This window comes from Neopsephotus bourkii, unplaced genomic scaffold (assembly GCF_033783945.1).
Source record: "Neopsephotus bourkii isolate Nb327-2 ecotype Australia unplaced genomic scaffold, CSIRO-AGI_Nbou_v1 NB_934, whole genome shotgun sequence".
Classification (NCBI taxonomy): domain Eukaryota; kingdom Metazoa; phylum Chordata; class Aves; order Psittaciformes; family Psittacidae; genus Neopsephotus; species Neopsephotus bourkii.
In genome coordinates, this window is record NW_026901428.1 from 84015 (window position 1) to 96148 (window position 12134).

At 39.3% G+C, this 12134-nt stretch overlaps 1 long non-coding RNA gene across 1 annotated transcript in view; it reads left to right on the forward strand.

The window, feature by feature from the left end:
* Positions 1-10827, forward strand: part of LOC133214753 (uncharacterized) — a 65004-nt gene extending 54177 nt beyond the window's left edge. The window contains exon 3 of the long non-coding RNA XR_009726221.1: positions 9983-10827. This is a non-coding gene — a long non-coding RNA (uncharacterized LOC133214753). The remainder of the gene's footprint in view (positions 1-9982) is intronic.
* Positions 10828-12134: the final 1307 nt, after the last annotated feature.

Consider the following 12134-nt stretch of genomic DNA (forward strand, 5'->3'; position numbering starts at 1 on the left):
CAGCCGGAGATAAAATCTCACTGTGGAACTGAAATGGCTTTCTAAAAAAAAAAAGTGTACATTGGTATCTTATCAATTTTGTCATGTTTTCTTGCCTTTTCATTGTATTCTATGTTTTCTGCTGTGTTTTTTGTATTTCAATTTATTACCTGTGGAGATCCTTGAAGATTTTGGGAACAATGGAAGTTTGCATGAGCTGAGGGGGTCACAGGACCATTTTGTGAGAAGTAAATGTACTGAATGTTACTGAATACTCAAAAATTAGCCCTGGCTCAGGAAGCCCCTGAGCTGCAAATGGTTAGGGGATAGAAAAGCACTTGTACTCTTCAGAGAACATTTGCTTTTGTGGGGTGTTGGACCCAAGGAAACCTGGTCCCATGTTTTAGGCATCTGGTAACTTATCTTTCTCATTACCTGTTTTAGACTGGCTGACATGGCCCTTTTCTTCATTACAGGAAGGCACTGATTTCAGCCCAGTGCAGGTCACAGTGACCAGAATTGCTGATTGTTTTTTAGTTAGGCTTGCAAGTGAAGTAAAACTTGCAGGTGTCCATGCCTAGGTACCTGTCTTACTTGTGGGTGGTGAGCACAGTGGAATGACAGCTCAAAGCAACTTGGTTGTGTGACACCCATATCACACATTCTACTGCTTGCATTTGTGAGCCTGGTTAGTAGTCTTGATGAGCCTGATAGTCCAGCCTCAGGTGCCTGAAGTCTGTGCAAGACCACACTCTTAATTTGCTGATTGACTAAGCGTCTCTGAAAGCCTGGAGCCTGAGAAGAAAAATCTTCTAGAGGGAGCATGCAGTCCCTGAAACTGTGCCTGTATTGGTGGAAACATAGTAATCAGAAATTTCCATTTAAAATCAGGGTTGTTGCTGTGTTTCAGCTTGCTGTGCCTCATTAACTTGTGTCTTGTCACTCCTGCCCATTGGGCATCTCAGTTCCGTTCTCAAAACCAAGATGGGTAGCCTGCCAACAAAGAGATAGGACTTGACTGGTGGCTGTTGTGGGGTCCCCTCCCTTCCACCTCTGGGGACAGACCTACAGCAATTCCAGCACAGGCATAGCTGGTTGGAGTGTGACTGGTGCTAATTAACACCAATTAAGTCTTTGACCTTCATTACCATAATGCTGGGGGAGGTCCATGTGTGCATGAGTAAGCTGAGACTGTCCCTTGATCCTAATACAACATATAAGCAAACAGTTCTGCCAGAAAAGGAAATCTCTCAAACTTAATGCCTAAAGAATCTTTCTGTGAATTTAACCATTTATGAAAATTTTTAAAAAGTAGAGCGTTATTAGGAAGAAAAACCTGCTTTATGTGAGAATTTTTGTGAAAGCAGCGCACAAGGCCAGTCACATCATTTGCGCTAGTTGGGGTTTTGTTGGTTTTGGAGGTAGTATAGCCTTTCTTAAAAATCTTACAGTCTAGACTCTTTTTTCAGCATTTGTCCAATAAGTAATGACGTGGCTATTTGGTCTATTGTTACATGCTACTAGTAAAGTACTTACTGCAGATATTTGTGCTTAGGCAGACACTGCGAACACAAATGGATGGAGACCAGTTTGGGTTTTGAAGGAGAAAAAATTACTTTTGAAGCCCGCTATACAGGGTGTCTTATAGCAATTTCATCATGAGCTGCAGATTATTCCTGCTTCATGTAATAATAGAAAATGTAATTTGAAAGCGGCTTCTTTTATCCACTGAATAGGCATTTTGATCTCTGAAAGGAAGATTGTTGAAACATCTCAATGACATGTCTAAAGTGAAAAGAAGTATTATCAGTTAAAAGTTCAGGAGGCAGAGCAGGCTCTTCAGCCCACATTCGCTTCATGCACCCCGAAGTAAGGAATAGAGTTAGCTTTAGGTGGACAAAGCCAATGTCTGTTCTGATGAAAATGCAGAGGAGAAAAACTTCAATTTTATCCAGAAAACACTGTCTGTTTCAGTGTCCAGCTTTGTTCTGTCTCAGCCAACTGTACCTATTTTTACATTTTCCTGATGTTTTCAAAGGTAGGCAAGATATGCTGTTGACCCTTCTTTTTTATTTTGTTTTGAGTTTTATGCTGCTGTTTGAACATGCCTCATCTCCCAGAGGTGTCACCAGGCATATATTTGATCTTAAATATCAAACATCTGATCTTATTTCAGAAAGGTATTGAATGAATTCAGATTTGCAGCTGGGGTCGGGGGGGGACAGGAGGAACATAGGTTCAGTGGAAGTTAAGAGACATCAGAAAGGAAAGCACAATTCTTGGTACTAAAACAATTTTATATACAATAGAGGGGAGGGGAAAGCTTGTTACACTTTATCTACTCTACCTTAACTTGTAAATTGAAACCTGATATCAGTTTATTCAATTCAATGCTCCTGGATCTATAAAGAACTCACTGCTGCTCTAAGTGCATTGCGTCATTCGAAAATCCGTATGTAAGTCATATCCGCATATTGTACTGATCCAAAGTGGTTTTCTTGCAATAAGCTAATTAAAGTAAGTGATCCAAAACCTACTGAGCAGATCTGTGGATGAACAGGTGATCTTGGCAGTAATAGGTTTCTCCTGGTGCCTAGGTATATGTACAAATTATTTAGTAAGGAGAAAACTTCGGTTAATTCAGTTGTAAGATGTTTTTAGAAGATCATTTTTAAGATTACATTCATGGATTCTTCTATAGCCTTCTGAGAGGGGGGTGCTTTTAGCCCTACATAGTATTTTAGTCAAGGCATTAGGGAAAAATTCTTCCCTGTGAGGGTGGTGAGGCCCTGGCACAGGCTGCTCAGAGAAGCTGTGGCTGCCCCATCCCTGGCAGTGCTCAAGGCGAGGTTGGACGGGGCTTGGAGCAACCTGGTCTAGTGGAAGGTGTCCCTGCCTGTGGCAGGGGGTTGGAACTGGATAAGCTTTAAGGTCCCTTCCAATACAAAGCAGTCTGTGATTCTATGATATCTGAGTACCCTGGTCTGATATTAAGAATGAACTTTTCTTCATATGGGCACTGGACTAATCTATTTTTCTTTAAGAATAATAGAAGTTTTATTAATTTCTAAAGTTGTAGGTTGCAGGCTGAAACTGTAGTTCAGGACGCTTTCATAGAATCCCAGAACATCAGGGTGCAAGGGGCCTCAGTGGTCAACTGGTCCAACCTTTCTTGGCAAAGCATAGCAATATAGAATCACAAGATGGTTTGGGTTGGAAAGAACCTTAAAGACCAACTGGTTCCAACCCCCTGCCATGGGCAGGGACACCTTCCACTAGACCAGGTTGATCTAGCATGACCTAAACTAGTTGTCCCAGCACCCTGTACAGATGAATCTTAAAAGTATCCGGTGTTGGGGAATCCACCACTTCCCTGGGGAGACTATTCCGATGGCTGGTTGTTGTCTTGTGTCCAGTCTGAATCGCCACAGCAATAACCTGTGCTCATCACCCCTCATCTTTTCCATGTGACTCCCTGTATAAACGGAGTCTCTGTCTTTGTAGACACTCTTTGTAAGCACATGCTTAACTTTAAGCATGTGCTTAGCCTCTGTTGAAGTCATTAAGATTTAAACAGCCACTCAGAGCCTCAGTACTAGAAAAGGAGTGGAAAAGATGTGGAATATCTGAAGCACTATCTAAGTTTTAGGGTTGGCTGGATTTTCCTCCAGTTAAATACTCTTATTTTTGTGATTTGATTCAACACGTGTTTTTCAGATGGAAAACCTGTCTGTCCACCACTCCAGCCTCTACACACATTTCCTGTGTGAAAAATTGGCTCAGGGATTTTTATTTGTCCCCTTAAGTCTCTGGCTACTGTTTATGATTACCTTGAGCGAATAAGAAAGGGTTAGGGAGAGAAAGCAGCTTCAGGGTTTGACAGCCTGGAAAAGGCTTATGACACAGTTTAGCCAGTGCTGGTGTTTTGTAAATATGTATGTGATAAATAGCACTTAATGACTATGAGGAATGACTTCTAGTATTTGCCAATAAATTTGCAATGTACTAGATTTATGAAAGACCTTGACAAAATTCTTAAACTTAAGTTTTTCTTACTATATACTCCTGTAGTTACAATTACGAGATTTGTGGGTTTTTCCCCATTGAAGGTAGTGGTGCTAGGCAGTGGTGCTAGTATGTTCCTCAAAGTGAATGTGGTCTAGTTTATTTAAGAAAGAAAGAATTTAAGTGGAAATGAGCCACAGAAATGTGTGCCACTTCTCTAAAACAAACATGGTTTAAGCTTTTTCTTAGAAGTCACATCTATTACTATGTTTTCAAGTAGATCTTTGTTAGTAAGCATATGCAGTTGTGTTTGATGAAATTAAAACATCCATGACTATATTTATATTGCTAAACTTACGTTCTTTTTAAACAAGGTCCTGCATCTATGCCAACTGAAGTTAATTGGGGATTTGCAACTGAACAGGTACAAGTCCCTAAAAAAGTAGTGTCATCATTGTTCATCTTCATGACACGTGGCCTGTAAAGCCATTTTAGACATTACATATAGTTTCTGAGGATCTCTAGACCATTTATTTCATAGGACTAAATAAACTGGGTGAGTAATAATACTGAAAATTGATCTAGACATTGGAAGTTGTAGCAATTTTGAAACTTATATCAGTAAGAGATATATGTGAATCTTCTCAGGGTAGGAGGTTTGTTTGTAATTTTGTTCTTGCTGCAATCACTTTATCAATGTTTGTGATATTTAAGGGATTCCGAGTTCACTTTTCTTTCTCTGAAGGATTCCAGGGACATGTGAAGAAAAAACCCAAACCATTTATATAGGCACAAATCAAAATTATCCACCATTTGATAGTTTCTAGTCCTAGAAAAAAAAGAGTGGCGCTTGCAGATCTTAAGACGGTGTATAGCAGTTGTCCTGTGTTTTGAAGTTTTGCTTTAGGTTTTGTTTCTTGAGGGAATTCCAAACTTACTTTACTGCACAGTGACTGGAATGAATGCAGGTGCAGTTGCAGTTTGTCTTTCAGGCAGAGGTGGAAGCTTATTGAGGAGCATCAATTCCCTGGATGAATATTAAATTTATTTTGCTGCACTGAAAATATTCTTCATTAAGTGTGTAATTGAACAAACTTACTATTATTAATAATAGTTTATATTATTACATTATTATAATATTATAACAATATATTGTAAATTTATTATAATTAGTATTAAGAAAAATACAAAACTCATAATTTATTATTATATGGTTATCATCATCGTCATCGTCTGTCTGCTGGCTTTAACTGAGACTAGACTGCTTATTTAGTATACTGCATGTAGGAAAATGCCACACATAGAAGGTTCTCTAGGAGGAATGGAGACAATAACCCTTAAGTAAGAAATCATTCTTTTCAGCTGTTTCTTGAGTATTTTTCTCAAGCCCCTGTGAATTTGTGTTGGGGCCAGGTAAAACTTGTTTCTGATTATCTGACACCTCAGCATTTTTCACAGATTGAAACTGGCTAATAAAATTTCAGTTTCTTCACTAATAACAAAAGCAAGAGTCCATCAGCTGTAATTTCAGGCCATGAAGGTGATTGTATCGAGCAAGTTCCTTATGACTTGCTGGGGTTTACATTTTGCAAGATCAATTAGAAATATATGTGTTTGTTTTCTTATTATTTCTAGGAATAAATGCCAGAGTAGACTGTCTCTGGAAGCTGAATACTCATAACACTTCCAAAGCCTAAAGCAAATTAATGAGTTTCAGTTTCCGTTTTAAACTGAATTAAAAATAAAAATACTTCTATAATTTGCCATATATTATAGTCATTGTAGCATATCAGTAAAGGGGAATAGCCTCATCTTTTTCATCACATGTACTTTCAATTTAGTCTACTTACATTTTTTATATTCAGCTTTAAAAACATCTGTCTGCACACAGTGTTCTTGATACATCTATTCCTGTAAGAGGCTTTTCCCCCTCCTCCATTACACAATTTCTTTTTCTTTTCATGGTTGAACTTCCTCCTTTTTGGCCAGGAGCCTTAGGCAGTCAGTGTGATGTCTCCCAAGAGCTCACACCGCAGGGCCTTGGTTATTCAAGGCCAAGGTTTTGCGTATAGCCATGAGCTTTACTCAAAGCTCCTTTCATAATCCTTCCTTAATACCCATGGCTGGTGAGTATCCCTCTTCTGAGGATTTTCTGTGAAAATGATGTTTATACAGCCAAGACAGCAGATTGATGATAAATCAAAGAATACAAGTTTTTCTCTCAGGGTGGACTAAAAGTACTGTCTCTGGAGCACAAATGTTGCTCTGAGCTTTTGCCCTGTCAGTCACAATGCGAGCGTTCATTAGTGTTTGAGATGCCTCACCTTTGTTGCTATTCCAATGCTCTAATAAATATGAGTTCTCTGTTTATGAGCTGCTGCCACCACCTATTTTTATGATACCAAAGAAAGTATATATCAGATCATATCCTCTGTTATTATCTACTCATGGTTATTAAGCCTTCCTTTTTTTTTTAATTGTTTTTTTTTTTCAGATTAATGCCAAAAATGAACCATTAAACCAAGCTAAGGAAAGGGAGACACACTGAGAAATTCAGCCTCTTCCTAAAGCTGCTACACATTTCCTGGGAGAGCTGAAATCTCCTCTTTTAATGAAATGCCAGCTTTTGGTTGGAACTGCTTGTTTCAGTTACTAAGAAATAAGGGGAATCATGCAATGGTCTAAGAAACAAGGATGCCTCCTAGATTACTTAAGTTTCTTGTGAAACTTTTATAGCTATGTGAATTTACAAGGATATTTCTCTTTTCAAAGCTCATGAGAGTTGCTTGAGAACAAAAACTTGAGTAAAATTGTAACCACAGTGTGCTGGACTAGGCATGCGAGCATAGCTAAATGCAAGAACCTTTCATATTTTTAGCAAGAAGTACCTCAAGATGAGCAGTTGTGCTAATGTTGCAGCCTCTGACCTGATTTTCCTTCATCATGGCTACACCTTTTTTGGTGTTTTCCACAGAACGCTTGACTGGTTTGGGTTGGAAGGGACCTTAAAGTTTATCCGGTTCCAACCTTCTGCCATGAGCAGGAGCACCTTCCACTAGACCAGGTTTCTCCAAGCCCCTTCTAACCTGGCCTATTCGCTACTAGGAAGCTCTTTTTCATCATGTCATTTGTAGTAGTCACATAGGAGACTGTTTTCTATGTCATTCTGCTTCACAAACATTATCTTGTGGAACTGGCTGTCTGTGGCAGCAGGAATAGTGTGCAGATGTTCTCTAGGATCTGTGTGAACTCATCACGAGAAATAAAAAGGACTGGTCCATCTGTCCTCCTTCAAAAGGAGGCGTTTTTTTCTCCCAAGCTATGCAAAGCCATCACCCTGCATGGTTTTGCATTTCTGCACTGTTGATTAGTTAGGTAATAAAAAGTGTTGCATGTCTTCTGTTTCCTATGGCTCCTACTCAGCTGTGGAAAGAAATATCAAGTAATGTAACCACTTTCTTCCAAATCTCGGGCCAGAATCTCAGCTGGTGTAAGTCAGCAGAGTTCCACTGACATTATTAGTACTCCAGTGATTCACACCAGCTGTGGATCTGGTCCTCTGTCTCAATTTATGAAGGGAACTAAATGTCAGGAAATATGAAATGATTCCTTATATAGTCAGCAGTTCTCCAGATGTGTTAATGGAGTTTAAGTTTACCAAAAGGCAAGATTTAAAAAAGTGATCCAATGGAAGAATAAACTTTCAAGAAGAATGCCTTGCTCACAGGCTTTTTGGCACGAGAGGATATACAACTCACTGCAATTTAAAGAAATTAACTCAGTTGTGCATAAGAGTATCGTAATACAGCTTCAATGAGAATCCAAGACGCAAAATACTTGCACAGCACAAACCAAGCTGTTGGCATTTAGTGAATAATTGCCATGCAAACAGGAATCATCAAGTCTTAAAACCAAAATTAAGTTGCTTATGAACTTCATGTAAAGATATTAATGCTTCTACTTTGCAAGTATAGTTGGATTTACACACAGGCATTCTATTGCAGCTTTTGGAGATTAAATGAGGACCATGTTATTACAAGAACACAGAAGCTTAATAGTTCAAGCTGTGTAATGTTAAAACTCAACAGTGGTTTGGGTTATAGATGTGATTTCATGTACAGTGTTGAAAACAGTTATTTTAGCCAATGAGGACTGTTGTTGAAATTGATTCAGCACTGTCAGACTTACTTTTCAAAATCAGAAAGTTCTGGAATGCTTTAGATCAGCCTAGAAAAGGAAAAAACCACACATTCACTGATTAAACTATAGTGTCACACTGTGTTGTTGTAGGTTACCTATATTTTAAAAAATAAAAATAAATTAGGGTACAAATAAGTTGATTGATTGCAAACAATCAGAACAGCATGGAGTGATATGATCTTGCTGAGCAATCAGTGGCTAAGGGTTCTATTCTGGCAGGTTTGTTTCATGGTTAGTCTAAGTGACTTCTGATGAGGCACACATCTGTCTCGATGTCACTGAGCCAAAAGGAAAAAATGCTTGGACGTAATTTATTCAGACCTGAAGGAAAGTGTTTTATAAGGGTTTACAGAGAAAGCTAGTTAGACTTCCAAAGAGAGTAATTCTCCTAATCTAAACACACTGGTAGATTGAAAGTAGTGATTTCAGAACTGCAGTGACATTAGATTGCTTTTGCATGCGTTATTGTAGCAAGGCCTCATATGATAAGGTTTGAGGGTAACACTTGCCATCACTTCTGTCTAGTTTTTCCCATCCTGGTGGCTGATCTGTTTGCCTTGGCAATGTACTGATTTTTCATATTCTGTCAGGATTACACCAGTGGATTATGCCTGGGCATGAAGCCATCAACCCTTAATGGTACTCCAATCAGTTCAAAATCATATCATAGAATCCCATCATGGAAAGGTTTGGGGTGGAGGGGACCCTGAAGCTCATCCAGTTCCACCCCCTGCCACAGGCAGGGACACCCTCCGTTTGACCAGGTTGCTCCAAACCCCGTCCAACCTGGCCTTGAACACTGCCAGGGGTGGGGCAGCCACAGCTTCTCTGGGCAACCTGTGCCAGGGCCTCACCACCCTCATAAGGAAGAGCTTCTGCCTAAGAGCTCATCTCAATCTCCCCTCTGTCAGGTTAAAGCCATTCCCTCTTGCCCTAAAGGTCACTGTCTAAAGCCCCTCTCCAGGTTCTTGTAGGTCCCCTTGGAAGGCTGTTGCAAGGTCTCTTCTGAGCCTTCTTTTCTCTAGGCTTGATGTCCTTCATGAGGACAGTCAAAGGAGTGCTAAACAGGGCAGATAGATGCAATGTGGCATGTTATTCAATGTCATGGGTGTCTGATTCAGGCGTTTTCAGATTCAGTTTTCAGGTAGGACTCTGTGGTGTCCAGCAATCTAAGGGCAAACCCACACCCAAGCAATCCACATGTCAGTGAATTGCAAGTGCTCCTATTTGCATACATTTATAGCAAATGTAAGCATTACACATGTTCAGGGGAAGGCCAGGGATTTGAAAGTTCCCAAATATATGGACTTGTGTTATAGAAGGATTTTCTTCATTTGCCTTTGTTTTCTTCTGCTCTAGTTTTGTAGAAAGGCAGCATCTTACCTGTGAGGCAGCTTAGTCTGATTCTTCAACATGCCTCCATGTCAAACTGATGGACAACAGACACATGCTTAGTGACAGGGAAAAAATAGAGACTCAGAGAGCATTATCCTCTGCAGTAACAGAAGAGCAGATCCTTTCCATGTTTTCTGCATTTGTTCTGCTCTCCCTAGCTCTCCATGTGTAAATTGTGGGTGAAATAGTCATTATCAGGGTCCCAAAACCTGTAACAAAATAGCTGAAACCCTGACATTTATAAGCTGAAGTTCATCTGTTTGTTTTACCATTGCCATCTCAGCGAGTAATCAGGTCTTACATAAAGCTCAAAATACACTATTAAATGGTTACCTTGGTGCTGTGTATGTTGGAACTGTTTGTATCTAAATTTGTTTCAAATTTCTTTTCTTTATATTTCCAGACCAGTTCTGGCCTCACAGAAGACATTGGAGAAGCATTCCCTGGATACTATGTCTCTCGAAACGCTGGGAAACAGTTGTGAGCCGGAGGATCTATTTGATGACATATAGCTATGTGCTAGATGAGAAACCAACAGACTGCTGCTTCTGATAGAGATAAGCTGTAAAACTAAAAGGCTTTGTTATAGCCACTGAGCCAAAATCTTTACTCTGAGGTGGTACTCAATGACATATTGCTCTAATTCTCTTGTGCTGCACTTGTCCCCATTCTTTGCTATGCTATCATAGACCCTTGGCCTGCTAAACTTGATTTGTGATGGTCTGGAAATATGTTTAGCCTCTGTGTAGATCTCTTATCATGTGTATGCAGGGAAGGGGAGCTCCATTTTTACTTCCTAACAGTCTCTGGCTGCTGATTGTATCTAGGATCAAATGGTTTCTAGGTGTCCCCAGAGAATGTCAGATGTAAACAAGATGAAGGCTATCACTGTCCTTATCTTATACACTGCCCCTTTCTTGAGAATCTCAGCATAGATGTGGTCTAGCTAAATCATCTTCAACTTTGACTGATATAGCTTCCTAAACTGTGAGTTAGAATACCTTCTGACTTGAAGCATCCAAAGAAATGTCCTTTCACTTTTTACTTGGATGTTCTCTGCTGCGTTATGCGTTGTAAGATATTCTTGCCTTTCACAGTAAAGTGCATATGAAGTCAATATTGACTATATTGACTATATTCTATATTCTATAGAAACCCAGAAATAGAAAGCCTTTAAAATTGTAATTTTTGGTCCTTCATTATTTTTCTTGAAGTGATTTCTAAAAAAAATAAAATGCATTCTAAAAACACATCAATTTTAGTTTTATTTGCTTAGAAAGTCTATGAGTAAAGGGGCTAGTTAGCAAAGTATGTTATTGTATGACCTTCTCCTGCCCAAAGCTGATGCATTCATTTAGATTTAAGGCTTTATCAAAGAAGAAATTAGCCACATGTGTTTACCATCAGCAGTCAAAATCAAGTACTTGTACAGAACTAAGCAGACATGTTGCCATTTTTTTAATTGCTTTGCGATCTTAAGAATCAATTCTCATTTAAGGCAGAGGGAGCCAGTTTTTCCGTCTCAAAAAAGATGTCATTCAGCAAGTGTTTTAAACACAGGAGTAATCCCATTAAAGTCATCAGAACTATGTGACATAGTCCTGCTTCTGTGCTCTGTGGCTTGCAATGGTCCTTGGAAGCTAGCTGGTATGTTTGAAATGGTGGCTTATTTAGGCCCTGATTCTCCCAAAATTCAGTCCTGTATTTAACTAAAAGCATCCTCGTCAGTATTTTCAGAATCAGGGCCTCATTTAAGAACCTACACAAGGATCTGGGTATATTATATTTAATCACTCCTTTCTGAAAAACATGGTCACAGCACTTTAAATTCACAAAGGGCTTTGGGACAATGTTGTAAATCACACACTAAAAACATGAATGACCAAAATATTTTCCTTGCTACAAAGGCTTTGTGCCTGGGAAATGACAGGACCACAGAAGACCTATTCATACACCCATTCATAGACACTGCCTGATTTAAAATTTTCCAGTGCTGATCTGACAATGCTTTCAGCAAAAGCTCGTATATAGTTTCAGTTTTAATGTGAAAATGTTCCATGACTTAACCCAAAATGCAAGAGCTTGGTTTAATTGTGCCTGGAGCAGAAAATGAAGGTAAATGGAGCTGAATATCCTGCAAAACTCTTGCTTTCAAGAAACTATTGGTTTCTGATAGTAGAATGTTTTGTACGTAGAAAATAGTATCACGTAGTTGCAGATGCAGTAAAGTCTGTCTGAATAGTTATTCTTTTCCCTTTTTTTGAGGTTTGTAGAATCAAACAAGGAGCTGAGCAGAACATGACATCATGGTAGATACATGCCTTCACTTGTGTGAGCACACATTTGTCATCTGAATAGGGTAGCCACGGTACAGAGCCAGTTTCCAGTCAGCTGAGACTTTTCGTCTCCCCTTGAAGCCTCCTTACAATATGTCAGTCTCCAAAACCACATGAGAAGTTAGTGAAGTGCTCCTTTATGGATTTATGTGAGAAACTATTGCTTTTCTGCTGATAAAGTTCCATTTTCCAGTTGACTTTGAAGAGGAAATACCCACA